We start from the raw sequence: 17621 nt of genomic DNA, 5'->3' as shown, positions 1-17621 counted from the left end.
CAGGGGGTCGGGCATATGGTGACAGGAGACTGGACCTCGGGGTGAGCACACCATACAGTGTGCGAACGTCCTGGTCCAAAGTTGTCCACCTGAAATTTACATGTGATTAACCAATGTTACCCTGATACATTCAATTAAATAAAAAATAGTTAAGAATGTGTAATACAAAAACCTCCTTCACATCTCAGCGGCTTAACATGACAGAGCTTCGTCTCTCGTCCACGTCGTGGTTGGGCTCCCGACCGCAGCTGCTGATGGCGCTCGCAGGTCTTAGACTCGGCGGCCACGAGTTCCAGCTGCTGCTCGGGTTTGGGCGACCGACTGCTTCTTCAGTCCCTCCCATTAGGTGGATGCCTGAAATCCCCATATTAAATCTCCTCTTAATTAACATATTTGGAACAGCTTCCATTTCCTGAAGTGAGATATGTGGGTGACCTTTGAGGGTTGAAGTAATTTCATCTGCATAATAAAAGCATAAGGACTGTCTTTAATTAAAGAATTGGCTGCTTTACTCAGGCCAGTGATCTATTTAACAAAATATTAATATATCTGAAAAGAGATTGGGTGGTCAGGTGAAGGACGGGCAAACTGGGACCCAGAATTAATAGGATCCAGAAAATAAACTATGGACTGAATTTGAGAGTCATTGTTTTGAAAGCAGAGCTGTGTTCTCAGTGAGGACACACATCAGGTGGCCCCATGGCTTCTCTCTGATTCCGTGTTTCCTGCATCAGGAACTGCAGGACTGCTGGCCAGATGCCTTGGTCCTGGGACAGCTGTGAGCCGCATAAGGGACTCCAGTCTTCCTGGTTTGGAAGACACAGTGACTGCTTTACAAGCTGATGATTTAAGTTTGGGGGAGCACATCAGTCTCCTAGTGTAAGTCAGTATCAATCTAGTAGATCGATACCAAACGCCTGGTCACCCGGGGAACGTAAGTAAGAACACCAGTGTGGGGACCGTCTCGTCACCTCTTGTCACCACTTCTAGGACAAGCCTCCACAGTACAGCGGCCCTTTGTTCCAAATACTAAATGCCAATCTCCATATCTTGGGATAAGCAAGGACACCAAGATGACTCATTTCAGAAAGCTGTGTCCAAGCGCTATCATCCTTTCAAAGAACACGCGCTAGGAAGCCAGCGAGGGGGCAGGCCGGCAGCGCCACATGAAAGTCACAAGAAAGACAAATAGGCTCACAGTGTGTCCTCTCTGCATTTGTATCCTGTGGTTTTGTATCACTGCATTACAAAAATGACCACGAATATATCACCTAAAACGTAAATGTCTGATCTCAGTTCCGTGGGCTGGAGCCTGGGCAGGGGAGTTTGGCCTCTGCAGGGTCTCAGGAGGCTGACGTCAGCTGGGGCGCCTGGTCTGCTGCACGTGCCCGCTGGGGGTGGCAGTTCGGTTTCAGGCCTGTGGTCCTGCCGCCCACAGCACAGCTGTGTGCTTTCTCCCAGGCCAGCAGGACGCCACCGCCCTGACGTCTTCCTCTGACACCAGGTGAAGAAAACACCCTGCTTTGATCACCCTCTCCACCGACAGCAGTGTCCCTCTTGCCAAGGAGCATGTGACCACAGAAGCAATGGCTCATTGTGGTCACAGGTTCTGCCTCTTCACGGGGAACAAAGGAGGCGGAATCCCGGGGTGTCTGAGGCTCCTGCCCACACAATTCTTACTGGTTTTTCCTCCTTTCTAGTCATTTCCATGGCCTAATGTGCATCGAAACACGAGGTCTGGGCTGCACAGGGCAGATGAGAGGCCTCAAGGTGCGATCCTGGAGCTGCTCTCGGGCTGAGCTACGCGGGCACCCCAGCATCACCCAGCAGGGACACTGAAGGGAGTGGCCTCACTGAGGAGGTCACACGCGCAGCTCACACTCTGGAAAAGGTGTGCTTTTTAAGAGGAAGAAATACGCCCAGAAAGAGGGAACAAAACAGAAACAGACCTGCCGACCCTAACAAAGCACAAAGCCAAGCCAGACATGATTAAGAGGGCCCACTCATATCTAAACAGCTCCATGGAACAAAATTCAGCCTCCTGTACAGTGAGGGTCTGCGAATTCATTCCGTAAAGGGTCAGGCAGTAAATTTAAGGCCTATGTTGCGACCTCTGACCTCTGCCATCATAGCGTGAAAGTCGCCAGAGACAGCTTTCAACTTATAAGCACAAACCCAACAAAGCGCATTCAATATCAGCAAACTGCACAGTTTAAACGGCAAATATTTTCAGACCAGATTAAAATGTCACAGGTAGTAAGTGTAAGAAGGCCTAGGGTGCCCTGGTGACTTTTAGACACAGGAGGCTCCGAGAGCAGGACATAGACAGGGGACATGTTAGCACGACAAAGGACAAACGCATCAGGACGACATACCGATCACACATGTTGGTACGCCCGGTCCCAGCACCACGCTGCAGGCGCGAACCCTGACAGGCGGAAGGGAAGCCTGTTCTGAGGCTGTCGCTCTTGTCTCCTGACACACCCCCAACCTTCCATTTCACAGTAGAAACCCCTGAAATGAGTACTAAGCGTTTTCTGTTTCCACCTGTGCCCCTTGTGTCTGCAGGGACCCGCGTAGCCAGGCTCCCACCCTCTCGTTCCGCCCCGACTACGTGCTTCAGCGTCACCACAGGCCCCCGCGCCGCTCATCCAACAGCCATTCCCTCACCGGCATGCTCCCGTCCACTGGCCACAGCCACCTCTGCTGGTCACGCGTTCTTCTTGAAGTGTCCCCTCACTGTGGCCTCCAGGTTACCTAACTGCCCTGCAGCCACACAGCTGCTGGTTCCCAGTCCACTCCGTCAGGATGCTACCCGAGAAAGAGCCCCCGAGTCAGCCCCTCCGTCTACAGCTCCGGCCGAGCAATCCTGCCCAGCTCCACGTTACTAAATAGCCTCTCCTCTCTGAGAATCTCCAGTCATACGTACAGCTCCGGTCTCCCCATGACGTTCAACTCACACACCTGACGTCCTGCCTGATGCCATGTCGATGGTTAACAGACATCTAACAGTGAACCCGGGCCCCTCCCCAAACAAAAACAAACACCATGTGCCTCCCACTGCTCCGGTTACTGATTGATTTCCCCCAACGCCTTCATGCCATTGTTGGCTTCTCCGTGTCTCACACCTTTCACGTGCAATCCATTAGCAAATCTAGTCTGAAATAAATGCTGAATTCGACCATTTTCAGTCACTTTATTGCTTATCCCTGCAGGACACCATCGCCTTCATCTGTTTTGTTTTGTTTCGTTTTTTTCTTCTTCAGTAGCTTTGTAGTATGCGCCCTGCTTTCATTCTCGTCCCCAGGCCTGCCCAGTCTGTTCTCCAAATTTCATGAGCGCTGCTTCCTTAGTCCATAAAGCAAGTCACCCTCTCGGGGTCTTGGCCTAAAATGCTGAGCCTCAGGCATCACATGGATTCCTCTCGCCACTCTGTAAAAAACACTGCAGCTCGTACCGCTTAATGTCCCTTACTCCCTTTCTTCTTGTTCTTAGCACTTTTCACCACCTGATGTGTTCTATATTTTTCATATTATTTTCTGTCTTTCCCATGTGAACAAGGCATCATGAAGGTGAACTTTGTTTCACGCACTTTGCTTTCCCAACATCTAAAACAGAAGACAGCATATGAATGGCTGCTTAGTAAACAACAGCTAAGTATAAAAATAGCCACTGTGGTTGCAGCTTAGAAAAAGGACAAGAATCGTAGGTGATGAGGGGGCAAGTGTGAGCGGGCACAACACACGAGAAGCCATGACAGGAGTTGAAGCCCAGGAGTGACATGATGGTCTTACAATTCTAAATAATCCCTTTGAAGTGGAAAGAATGGATTCTCGGGGGAAGAAGGATGGAGAACAGTTAAGGCCCTATTCGAATAGCTTAGATTATTTTGACCTGGGTTAATACATCAACAATAGATTCTGGCTTTTCGCAACTCAGCAGTAATGTTGGCATGCGCTGAACACAGAAGCTCTTGGGCAAGAAACACCATACAGCTCCTATGAATTTGTTAAAAAAAATAATAACGAGGGATGTGTTTATATATGGGTGTCATTTGATCTCCAACACAATGTCAAGTTATAAAAACACAAAATATTCTCGATACTGTCACTATTATGGCATTTGTATAATAAAAGAGAGGCAAGGAAATACTTGCACTGGTTTGCATAAGTATAATAGTTTTTCAGAATTTGATTTTTAAAAAACCTAATAAAATTGTTTGTCTCTACATGCAGTGAGATGTCTGGGGAAGAGAAATGGCAGTGAGGCTTTCTATGGTATATGACTGAGCAACTTTTGAAGTTCAAACCTGAAGTTTTGGGCTGGCTGAGTGGCTCAGTTGGTTAAGAGCTCACTCAAGTGTTTGAGCTCTGAGCAACAGGGTCGCTGGTTCGATTCCCAGCCCGAGCTGAGCTGCTGCTGAGCTGCCAACAGGTGGCAGGATGGCTCAGCTGAAAAACAACAACAAAAAAAACCTTGAAGTTTTACCTATGTAAGAGATACATACATGAGATTAAAACGTAAAAATTATAAACTGAGGAAAACACTAAGAGTGTCTGCCATGCTTTTGCTATTTAGTTGCAGTTTCTTTTAGAGAAGTGATTTTGAATGTTTGAGCAGTATGTGGTTGTGTATCCTAGTTTAGGATGGAAGGAAAGACACGACTCTGTGTATTTTTTAAAGTATATATACTTTGTACTACACAAAGCATAATTTTCTCAATTACAGTGTCTTCTAATGAGTGTCTTGTCAGTTATTGATGCTAAAATATTGTTTTTAATAAAAAGAAATTGTAGTAAGTTGTCTTCTAAACATGTAGAGATAAAATATAAATCAGTTTCTAAGGGAAAGTCGGCATTAATAGAATTTTCATAAAGTATGTAACTAGTGATCGTTAACATGATTTGTTACGGAACAATGTCAGTGAGCAAAGAACTGTTTTTCCTATGAAAAAGTTACTCTGAATAATTTAATAATTACTCATTATTAACTGATAGACATTAATTTGTTACTAAGTCAGAACATAAGCAAATTTGCAAACACTGAATGTAAAATGAAGATACGGCTTCATGCAATGTAATTTAAGTTATTGCTTCTGAATTCAGAAAACCTTGTATTGAGTTTAGACTATAGTACTTAGTTTTACTACAAGAATGTGTTTCCCATTTGCCACGTGGTAACAAAAAAAAAGAAAAATGAAAAAGTTGATCTATTTTCTTCATAGAGTGGTTATGAGGCTCATTTTTGGTAACATGTAAAATACATTTTAAAACTATATAACATTATTAATAAAAATTAAAATAAAGCATAATGCATCTATAACCAAGTTTTTTTATATATAAAGGATGAATTGGTTCTATAAAATATTTAAATATAAGAAAAATCTCAAATTTTGCTACTCTTGATTTAATTTCCAAATTTGGTAGTTAAATGATGGAAGGTTTTTAAATACAGTTAGAAGAGAAAAAATATTAACATATTTAATACATGAAAACATTACAGGAAAATACACAATTTCTCCTAATAGCCATGCACATGGAAAGTTTGTTTTTGTGGGCAATTGGCTATTGGCAATCAAAGTGTGAGCTGGCACCCAGATGTGCAAGTTAATGAAAACGCTTCATAAGCTAGTTGTACATAATCAGATTGCATGACTATATTAAGATGGTTTCGATATTTCTAGTGGGAAGTGATTGTGATTGATGGAATCTTCACAGCATTGTGGGAGCTTACGTCTAGTTGGAAACAGGCTGGCCAGCTCCTGCAGTAGCAGATGTCATATTTGCATAAGGAGGATGTTATCTGTGGGCTTGTATTTTCAGCTGCCTCTAGGTTTATGACACCGATTCATTTTTTTTTTTTTGCACGGATGGAAGAAAACCTGACAATGTGAAAAGATAATCAATTTCCCTTTTACATATTGTTACAGTTACTCTGATTTAAATTGCATATACGTGAGTCTAATTATTTTGTATATAAAACAATAAATTTTCATTCACTTTAAGATCTCCTGTGGTAATATTATCAATTGAACTTGAGACTGCCACAGGCAAATAAAAGGAAGCAGTCCTCATGTGTTGCCTTACAGCCAATCCCACGACCACCCCCTCTGCATTAGCCTCATACCCTGTAGTCGAGAGAGTGTCTCGGAAAACTGAGGCCGGATGGAATGATATCTGTAAAGCTCTCTCGGGGGGCGTCTTGGAAAACTGAGACCTGATGGAATGATATCAGTTGTCTCCCCTGGGAGGACATGTAACAGAGTGTCCTGGGACTGTGCAGTGATGTACGAAGGCATAGCATTTGTTGGAGTACAAAGGGGTTTAGGTAATGGGAACAAGCCTTAAGGCACCCAAGTATACACGGTTAATGATTCACCGTTCTGCAGTTTTGCTTCTTTTGAAGATTCTCAATAAAAGCCTTGCATTGACCCGATTCGGGGCTCAGTCTTTCTTAGGCTGAGTCCCTTGGTCTTGCTCTCAAATCTGACTTCTGTCTCTTGATCTTATTCAATCTGCGCCGCCCCTCTCGTGTCCCATTTGCCCTTGCCACGCAGGACGTGACACTCATGTTAACAAATAAATGTACTTATTCTAATTTTGGAGTGAGTCATTTACAATACAATCGAAAAAAGAAACGGCTTATATTTCCAGAATAAAATATATTCTTTGCTTACATACCATATTAAATTGTTAAATAAGTGGCCAACTTTTATAGAAAATATACTATACATTATGCTATACTGTATTATACTATACACAATTATATTCTTTCAAAATCTTGTTTTTTATTGTAAAATTTTCCTCACTTTGCATAATATGTTTAAATACTCAGTAATTACATATAGGGTTTTCCTGTGGTTTTAAACTCTGCCTGACACAAAATAGATACTATTTTAAAATAATTTAATTGAGTCAGTATAAAGGATGGCATCATATTTTATAACTTTGATAAAATGTTTCTTCCTAAATAGTACAACTTTTTGTGATAAGAATGTCTTACAAGAGGAAAAAACTTATGAAAAGGAAATTTATACTTCAAATAGACTGTATAATTGATCTCATGTTTTTTCCATTATATGTGTACGTGTGTGTGTATATAATAAATATACAAGTAGAATTCATTAACTTTATGTTCTTCAAAGAGTTTAGCATCTAGTGACAGAGGTGTAATATTTATGTGCGTGTAGTGCTGGAGGGCAGGCAGGTTGACTGGGCTACATATAATTCCCAGAAAAAGAAAAGGGCGTGTGAGCCAGCCCTATGGGCAGCGACGACCGAGGGCAGAGCAAACACGGCCGATCAGGGAAACGTGCCGGCAGCTACTTGGCTGTTGACGAAGCTGCCAAGGGAAGCAGCTGAGCCTGACGTACAGACAGGTGCCCGTTTCTATGAATCAAGGGAAAGACGCTGCACTTTGCCTTGTGGGTCTGTAATTACTCAGTGAAGAGATTCAATAATAAGGCTCACTTCTTCCAAAAGACTATTCTGGTAGCTAGATGGGTAATGGATTTGATGAGTTAAGACTAGAGCAGGAGGAACAGATGGAAAATGGAGGCGTTATGGAGAAATGTTATGGCGTTCTGAACAAGTCATGATAGAGGTAGAAACATGGGATAACCCGAGAAGTATTTGTGAAAGTGTATCAAAACTTCTTATAACTAATCTCTTAAAATTAAAATATCAATACATAAAATATGATCCAAACAAATAAAGTCAATGATAATTTTGAGCTATAAAGAGATACACTCATATTACATATAGATAACTCATAGCTGATAGATATATAGAGATGGATACACACACACAAATAGCATTGAAACATTAATATTAATGAAAATAGAGGACTTTCGATGTAAACTTGGCCAGGTTTGGGGTTAAACAGAGGAATACTTTATTCAGAGTTATTGCTGAAGCCTAAACACAGCTCCATTTTTATCTTATTTTGATATTTTGTAACGTCTGAGGCACTTTTAAATTTATTCTAAATTGTAAGTAACTGCTGGAAAAAGAACTGACTGACTTGGCTTTTTTAACAAACCAGAAATCCCACTGAGGTTTTTTATTTTGTGTGAGAGGCAAAGGTTAAATTGTGAATGGGTTTTTTTCTGTCTGACTTATTTCACTTAGCATAATCTCAAGACCCATCCAAGAGTTGAGAATCCTCTGACTTCACTCATATGTGGGCTATAAAACTGAAAAGAACAATTGAACAATACAAAGAAGCAAAAACTCATAGACACAGACAATAGTTTAGTGGTTCCCAGAGGGTAAGGGGAGCGGGTGGTAGATGAGGGTAAAGGGAATCAAATATATGGTGATGGAAGGAGAACTGACTCTGGGTGGTAAACACACAATGTGATATATAGGTGACGCATTATTTAAAAAATTGTAGATGGGAACTCTGAGGGTTCACTGTCTTTATAAAACATGAGGGGGTTGCAGCTATGTGCCACTCAGAAACTCACACCGTCCCCACACTGGTCCCATTAGGTAGCATGGCCATCTCAGACATGTTTGTCTATGTGTAATCATCTATATACAGGTAAAAAGAAAGTACACACATATAATTCTAAGGACCAGCACAACAAAACCTCTGTGGAACAACTTAACAGAAAGAGGATCCTTATCTACTGTCAGTGCTTGGCAGGAAAAAAGATAGGGACAGCATCTGCAACTCATGATGAAGAACTAAATGCTAACTTCAAAACTGTGGAGGAAGGTCTGAGACGTTATCTCATAGGGTACATGGGTTCCCTACTCCCCAATTCTCCAAAGGGCAGCACGAGAGCCAAATGTTCACCACCGAGTATCACCAAAGAAAAGATCCACCAATTCCGAGGTCCAGAGCTCACCCAGGGACATCTGCCCACCGTCCTCTCCAAGGGGCAAGTCCTCAGCCAGCAGAGTTCTCATGGACAGAGCCAAGGCACTGTCAGGCACACTGCCCCGGGGTGGGAGCAGATGTTTTTAGGGAGGGGGAGGAGAGGATTGACTGCTTCCAAGTCATCCTGTAGGTCTCTATCTTGAAGATACCTTAGTGCCACCATCTCTACTTAGAGATCATATCTACTTAGAGGTGTTATCTCTCATTTCCAGAGCTGCCTGTTATACAAACACTTGTTCAGTACTCTGCTTAGGTCTAGAGGGCAGGAGCACAAGAAATTAAAGAGCTGTCCCCCAATACAACCAAAGTCTAATTTTTTATTTATCTACAAATTATTATACGATGTCCCACATATTTAGAAAAATATTATAATGAACACCCATGAATATATATTCCTTTGCTTCATTTAATTTCAATATTTTCCCATATTTGACTCACATCTTTTATTCACTGTGGAAAACAGAATCATGGCCACCCCAAAGGTGTCCACATTTTAATTTGTGAGACCTGTGAGGTGACCTGATGTGGCAAAGGGGACTTTGCAAATGAGATTCGGTTAGAGACCTTGAAGTAGCGAGATATCCTGGATAATCTGAGTGGCCCAATGTAATAAGAGTCCTTGTAACACAGAGGCAAAAGGGTCATGTCAGAGACAGACTAGACGATGCTACGCTCTGGCTTTGAAGACCAAGGAAGAGGCCACAAGCCAGGGAATCCAGGTGGCTCTGAGAATCTGAAAAAGGCAGGGAGTGAGTCTCCCCAGGGCACCCAGTAGGGTGAAGCCCTGTGACCCCTTGATTTCAGCCCGTGGGACTCGCTTCAGATTTCTGGCTTTCATTCTGGGATCCTCTGACCATTGCATTTGTATTTTCTTTTAAGTTTTCATACTAAAGGTTTACATCTTGGGCTATAAAAGTCTATGAATTTTGAAAAAAAATATGTCTTTTATTCACTATTAATTATCAAACACAATGACATTATTGTCTTAAAAATTCCATGTTTCATTTATTCACCTCCTCCCAATGCCAACCCCAACCCCAGCTCACTGGCACTAAGCTGTTTACATCTCTATATTTTTGCCTTTTCATGAATTTTATACAATTGAAAGTATGTAGTTTTTCTTAAACTAGCTCCTTTCACTTAACAATATAAAGAAAACAGTAAAGGGTATTTGCAGGTTAATTGTCAATATGTGTATGATCAGAATCTGTACTTATATTTCTGTGGACGTAAATTTGTCATATGTTCACATCTAGTTTTTCTACATTGTTTTCTAAATAGTAATAGTGGAAGGTGCATAAAAATAAGACTTAAGCTATATTACGTTTGAACATTTTTTTTTCTCAGTACAGGTTGGCAGTAGTCGACATTATCTAAATGAGAACTTAAAATTTGATGCAATTTACATCAGCACGAGCTTCATTTTAAGATCATTTTGAACCCGATCTAAACCATCTGGGGAGCAATTCCTCCAGGGACAGTAAAGAGTACTCTGCATTGTGCTTCTATTTGGCACCATTAGCAGACACTGCAGACACGTTAATCGCACCTGTGCTTCCACATTACCTGGCCATATGTTCCTGCAGATGAAACGGCATCTCTCGTTGGGTGCACAATTCCATTAACCTCCACCATCCTTGTCACAAATCAACTATTCTCCAGTGATACCTCCTTTCAAATACGGGAACGTCTATATCGATTAAATGTTTATGCACTGATTCATCCCAACCCTGCCTTTCCCATCTCCATCCTTTCTCTTGTCCTCTGAAGAACCAAAATCAAATCTATCATGCAGCCTCACATTCCTCACAGAGTCCACCCCAAATGCTCTTGCCTTAGAAACATCTCCCTTCCCCAAGAACATCCATTTATTATAGTGTTTATCTTCTCCTCACTCCCCAGGGTCTTTCTTCAAACTCCCACATCATCTGTAAATGGCATTAAAAAGGCCTCCACCCTCAGCTGTTTTTTCTCACCTCCTAGTCACTTTGGCAGTCCATATTTTATTGAATTTTTGGCTTCAGTTTCATCATCTTCCTATCGATTCTACTATCTCTCTCCCCNAAACTCAAGTGCTGGAATCATTATTCTATAAACATCATATTTGCTAGCTAGCAACTCTCTCTCATCTTACTATCAGTCTGGAACCTTAATTTCAAGATCACCTCCTTTCAAATAATTGGATTAACAGAAAACTGAGCAGTGTGACAATTTTATGTGTCAACTTGATTGGGACATAGGTTGCCCAGATATTTGGTGGGCATTATCAAAGCCGGTGAAGGCCTTCACAGAGAAAAAGACTGAGTAAGAAAGAATATGCCCTCTCTCTGCCTGTCTTCAAGCTGGAACATTGGTATTCTCCTGCCTTTGTACTTGAACTCACACCGGAACTTACACCATGAGCTGTCCAGAGTCTTCAACTTGCCAACTGCAGATCTTGGGATTTCTCAGCCTCCATAATTATATAAGCCAATTCCTTATAATCTCTGTCTCTCTCTGTCTCTCTCTCTCTCTCTCTCTCTCTCTCCCTCCCTCCCTCCCTCTCTACACTCATGCACACACAATAAAAAGTTGTCATTTTTAAATGGGCAAATAATACATTTTAAATTCAACATTATTTTCTCAATGAATGCACACTTTAACATCAAAATTTACAAGTAACAGTCTATGCTTATAGGAAAGTAAATGGATGGCAGCAAACGTCTTTGCTATATTCTGACATTGTTCCCTAACGTAAACCTTTGTGACCCCACTTTCTGTAGCACCTAGGTTTAGTGACTCAAAAAGGGAGATCTTGGGAGGTAATTCAAGAATACTCACTCATTTACAAACCACCTAAGAGACGCTTTGTTTGAATAGATTTAGTCTAGTGGAGAGGGAGACGTGCAAATGAAGAAGTAAAACATTGTGGCTTTTGCTCTCATGGATATAAGAATGGCGTCAGTCCACTGGTTGTCACCTTCGGCTGCACAAAGTTATCCCATCTTTCAACATTTCTTGGTTGATCCCACCTGTACTGATGTCTAACAACTAGGAGAGGGTCAGTGGCTGAAGCACGGACCTGATCAGAACTGACTCCGAGGGAACCTGGGGCACAGCCTCCAAGCCGTGCCCCGGGGCGCGTCTGCAACCACCTGCCTGAGGCTGGGGGTTTGCTTCCCTGTGTCTGAGCCCTTCTCAGACCTGTTAATCTCAAGCCTCCATGAAGCAGAGCCTTTCTTAGCTCCTGCCACCTTTTCTTGTTCTCCACAGCGCCATCATGGTGGAATGGACGTGCCTGACCATCCCTGATTGCCCACCTTCCTAGTCCTTAGTCACTTTTAATTTCGCTTCCAGGTCAGTTACTCCACGTGGCCTCGCCCTGGCAGCGCTGGCAGTGGATGTTGTATGCTCAGGGGCCACAGTGGACAAAACAACACCAGATTTGGTCAAGCACCCCCCCCCCCCCCCGAGGAGACTGAGCAGAGAGAAGGATGCAATCAAGACGCAGTACCCGGACACGATTGAGGCTTCTGCCGCGTGACCTGACACGCGGCTTCACAGCAGACTTGCTTTTTATAAGTAGGAAGAGGATAATTTAAGGATTAAAAGTATAGTACAGTAAATGCATAACCAGCACCGTAGTCGTTTATCATCATCATCAAGAATTGGAAGTGACCTGCTTTCGTATGACTGGCAGCAGTGTTTCCACCTGCACGCTGCAAACACCTGAGCAGCTGCAGTGCGAGCCCTCAGGGCTTCCCTTCTGCAGTGCAAGGGCCGGCTCGGCTTCCATGGCGGAGCCCCCGCTGCAGGCAGCCTCAGGACCACGCACCTTGCAGCCTGGACCAGGCGAAGGCCAGGCCCCGCCGCCTCCGAGGCCCCTCCGTTCCTCTGGCTGATTTGATAACTGACCATCCGGGCTACTTGTTGTTTCCTCTCCCTGGGCTTTAAACCCCAATTCTTACTCACCAATAAACTCAACAACAAAGAGCGAAACCAGAGTCCCTGGGCCCCGGCCTGAACCCCAATAAACATGCAGCCCGGCCAGCACCAAATAAACGCACAGCCCGGCCCATACCCCAATAAATGCACATCCCGCCCAGCACCCCAATAAACGCGCAGCGCGGCCCACACCCCAGTAAACGCGCAGTGCGGCCAGCACCCCAGTAAACGTGCAGCGTGGTCTGCACTCCAATAAACGCACAGTCCTCACTCCAATAAACGCGTAGCATGGCCCGCTCTCTCCCGCGAACCCACCTGCCGCCTGGGCCGCCCGGGCCGCCCCTCCAGGGCCTGTAGGTCACACGCTCCTTTCTCTCGGTTTCCTAAGGTCGTCGCTGCGCAGCTGCTTATCTGGTGACAAGAACCCCCAGGGTCGTCCGGGTGTCCCGGGGTCAGAAAGGGGACAGACTGTGGGAAGCTCCTGGCCTGAGGGAGCCAGCACCCCAAGCCTCTCCAGCCCCCAGCGCTACCGTCCGCAGACAGAGGCTGCTCTGAGCTACATCACAGCCTCACCAGGGCGGCTACTATGTCACGGGCGACGTCACCACGGCGGCGACGTCACTAGGCGATAGGCATTTTCAGCTCCGCTGTCATCTTGGGGGGCCAGTGTGGGGTCTGTGGTGTGTGGTGGTCATAAACTTCTTTGTCGGGGGGCTTGGGGGGGTGGCTGGCTGTGCTCTGATGTCGCGTTTGCATGAAACAAACGATAAAGGCAGGAAAGGAGGGAGGAAGGAGAGAAGCACCGCGCTCAGGGCTGGAGGAGCCGGAGCCTGTGCTGCGTGGTCGGCCTCAGCGCGCACAGCCCGGGCTGCTTGCTGACGCGTGACACACTGCAGCCCCGCACAGGACGGCTGGGGGTGGGGGTCCCCTGTGTGAGGCCCCATTCGGCAGCCTCCCAACACGCAAGTGGCCCCGCATGGGCTCCTACGCGGGTCGCCTTCCCAAGCCTGGGGTCTGCCGATTCCCCCACGTTGCCCTCCTCCCAGGGCTCCCAAGCGGCCTTCTCACCCCTGTGCACTTGGCCGCCTGCCTTCTTCTCGCCAGCTCTCTGTACATGCCTTTGCCCAGTTGCAAATACTATGTGATAAAAACCCAGGGACTAATGTAGGAAGGACATACTGTATGCGTTGAAAGAGGGGGTGTTTCTGTATCATTTTGCTCATTGGATCATTCCTATTATCTCATTAGAGGGTCATGGCTTGAAGTACAGTCTTTTGTGTCAGATGTACCTGAACTTGAGACCTTACCGTGTTAACAAATAAACAAGGGGAAGTTACAGATGCTCTGAGCTCTAAATATTGAAAATTGGTGCTGAACTCATCGTTGCTGTGAAGGTTAAAGGATATAATGCATGTAACATCTGACTCTAGTGTCTGGAATAGAGTATGCAGGCAATAAAAGCCAGCTGAAATAATAATTAAACTAACAATGACAGTGATTGAGAAATCCTCATAACACTCTTGAGGTAAGAACTACTGCTGAAAGATGAGGACATGAAATGATTATAAAACTAAAACTTCATCTATATCATCGCATTCCATCCTGGCAAGATGCCTGAGTGCTGAACTTATTCCTATTTTGCCGAAGTGTACACAGCCAGTACTTTATTGGTGACAGTGTACCTAATTCTGTGTCTCCAGTGGTGGCTCTACAGGCTCTGCATGGCCTGATGCCTCAAATTCTAGGTCTTAAATTCTAGTACAATAAATGTATAGGTATGGGCAATGTCTATTGGGGATTTTGTTATGAGACATTGGTTGTAGTCCCAGGTTTAACTTTATAAATAGATTTTTTTTAATAAAGCTAAAATATTGCATTTTGGGTTTGATAAAAGTTGTTCTATTTCACAGGATTTTGGTATGTTAAATGAGCTCTGCTTTTCATTTTCTAGTCCTAATACATATTATTAATGTGTCAAGGTAGAGAAAATCAGGAGTGATGGCATATATGACCTTTTCTAGTCCATGTTTTATGAAAATTAGCAGCTGATAATTTTAAATGTTCTAATATACGTATTATATTTCCTACAACTTATTTTAATCAGGTAAGAGTGATGACATGCTTTTAAATATGTCATGAAGACGACCAGGACTACCTCATTTTATTATTTCTGTCAACTTTGTACCACCTCAAAAGCTAAATATCATACTTACATTTTATCCCTCATGCCTACAATAGTTTACTTCTTTTTCTCATTTGTTTTCATATTGGAATATCATTTCATTTCAGGGGAGTTAAATGATGCGCTTACTGGCCAGGGCCTTCCACTCAGGGACAGCAACATCCTCGTCTAAACATCTTCTCACGACAGTTCACCTCTCACTGTGACATTCCAGTAAACGTGACTTATAATAAATTATCACTTATTTTTCAGGATTTTTCTGACTTCATGATTCAAATCCTTCCTTAAATTCAATTTTCCTTCAGTAAAGATTTTAAATGTTAACCTTATTTTTCCTATACATACAGGACTTTCCATTATAACTTACATTGATTCTTGTGCAAAACAGTGAACATTATTTTCACTATTTCCTCTAAACTACAGCTGTCTTGCTTTGTGTGGGTATTTGGGTGATTATATTAAGCAGGAACATGTGATTTCAAGATAATGACTAGCTCATATTAGAAATATTTTCTGTGACATAAAGAATAAAGGGGAAATATTTAGATATTGGGATGCCCTTCAGTTATAAACTGTATATTGTTATTATACTAACCAGCTTTTTACTATAAAGGCATTGTAAATGTTTCTTTGAAAAATATACATTATGATAGTTTTTAAAAGCTACTTTTGGATGTTAGGTACCTAAATATAGACTCAAAATAACTACATGTAAAAGTGAATTTTGATAGAAATGCCAATGTTTAGGGGTTAAAAAGATCTCTTGTTAACTGTTTTATTTTCAAAGGATACTGTATGCAAATAAAATTCTGTACGTGAAAAACACTTTTCTCCAACAAGTATCACAATAACCCGTATGCACGAGTTTCTTTCTACCATTTAAGTTGAGAAAATGATGTTGGGTGAGTAAGACACTGTTATTATACTCCAAGGAAATGTGTCAACATCCAATTTGAAACGAGAATAGTCTGAAAAGAAAATGACGATCTTACCTCGCGGTGGCAGAAGCTGTCCATTCCCTGAGCCCTTGTCCTCTTCCATTAGGGGAGCGGACTGCACTGGCGCCCCTGTGAAGCATGTGCTCGTGATGGCTTCCAGCGGATGAGACGTCGTGGGATGTGAGGTGCTGCACTGGGGCCTCTGCCTCCAGGAGCCTCCATGGGAGCTGTTAGCCTTCCTCTTGTTTTCCAGGTAGATGCCCAGGCTGTACCGTCAGGCCTTCCACGCACCTGTGACCCCTCCCTGCTGGTTGGGCTTCGCGGGAAGCAAGGAGTCAGCCTGGAGACAAGTAGGATCGCAGGCGGGGAATGTTTTCGGGAGCTCTCTCCAGATTGCCCGGAAAGACAGATATAGGAACTGAGGCTGCCACCCCAGAAGGGGGCACTGTCCTGGACTCTGTTCCCCATGGAGCCAAGGGGAGGGGTTACCCCAAACCCCGGCTTCCTGGCATCATCCCCGCCTATGGCTGGAGGCCCGGAAAACGATCTGTTCTGTAGCTGCAGGGCCATTCCAGGGCTCACCCCATGAGCAGGGGGTTCTGAGGATGCTGGTCCTCCTAGGAGCGGGGCCTCTCAGAGCCTGGCCTGAGCTGGCCGTCCTGCAGGTGACCAGAGAGAGGAGGGCACATGCACGTGCTGACCTCCTGCCCAAGTAGCAGGATGCAAGAAACGATGATGCTTGTGGGTGGAGACCGAGTCACGGCTGGACCTTGAGCCCCTGTGGTTTTCGTCTCTATCGTGACAGCGTGAACTTGATCCATACCTGGTCGTGAGAAGGAAGGGTTTTTCTATTAGTCATTCAGCAAAGTGGTTTGGAGTGCACTGAATTTCTTGTTTATGCTAATTATGCTTGTTGTTGTTGTCATCTATTTTTTAAATCAAATTTATAAGTAATTCGCATGCAAGCATTGCATTTCCTTGTCTTTGGTTTTTTATTCTGATATTAGACACATTTTTACTTGAATGTATCAAACATTCTAAAGGTAAAAGGTATCAACTGCTTCAAATTGCATATGAAGCAAATGCAAGTAATATTTACCATTGTATGCATACTCCGTGCACACAACATATATTAGCTCCAAAATAATGATAATCTATATGGTAGATAATTTAACTATGGAAATGAAATAATAAAGGACAAAAATGAGTCTCAGACTCAATAAGAGGGAACATGCATTAAATTATGTAAATTAAAATTTTTGGCACAGTGTCAAATATAACCACAGAACTAAAAAGTACTCATTTTTTTCAATTCTCTTACAATAGTTTGAAAGAATTACATACGTAGTTACAATTCACTTACACAATTTAAAGGAGGGATTTTTCTGAATCCTGGGGCTACAGCCGGGCTATAGCTTAATAAGAGCAGAGAGGCTGGACGCTTTCTCCTTTCCCAGATGAGTTGGACTGTCAGAGGCCGCAGTGAAGTCGCAGTCGGCTGTCCCTCTGTCTATGGGGTGAGGACTTCTCAGGAGCTGTCACAGGTGTGGCCATGGACACAGACATTACCTCTCAGCATCGGTGACCCGGACTCCCTCCTCTGCTGAGCGAAACCTCCAAAGATCACTTCTTTCCTAGTGCACAACGGAAACAGAGTTCCTCACTCTCTTTGCTAATCGGACAAACAGCAC

The 17621-nt window shown here is 43.7% G+C and overlaps 1 long non-coding RNA gene across 1 annotated transcript in view; it reads right to left on the bottom strand.

Annotated features, from left to right (window-relative positions):
* The window catches only part of LOC109374531 (uncharacterized), an 84271-nt gene that overhangs the window by 41271 nt on the left and 25379 nt on the right, over positions 1-17621 (bottom strand). The window contains exons 2-3 of the long non-coding RNA XR_002122405.1: positions 17294-17564; positions 15985-16753 (exon numbers count right to left, since the gene is read on the bottom strand). This is a non-coding gene — a long non-coding RNA (uncharacterized LOC109374531). The remainder of the gene's footprint in view (positions 1-15984; positions 16754-17293; positions 17565-17621) is intronic.

This window comes from Hipposideros armiger, unplaced genomic scaffold (assembly GCF_001890085.2).
Source record: "Hipposideros armiger isolate ML-2016 unplaced genomic scaffold, ASM189008v1 scaffold_1, whole genome shotgun sequence".
NCBI classification, from domain to species: domain Eukaryota; kingdom Metazoa; phylum Chordata; class Mammalia; order Chiroptera; family Hipposideridae; genus Hipposideros; species Hipposideros armiger.
This window is presented reverse-complemented; position numbering and strand designations above follow the sequence as displayed.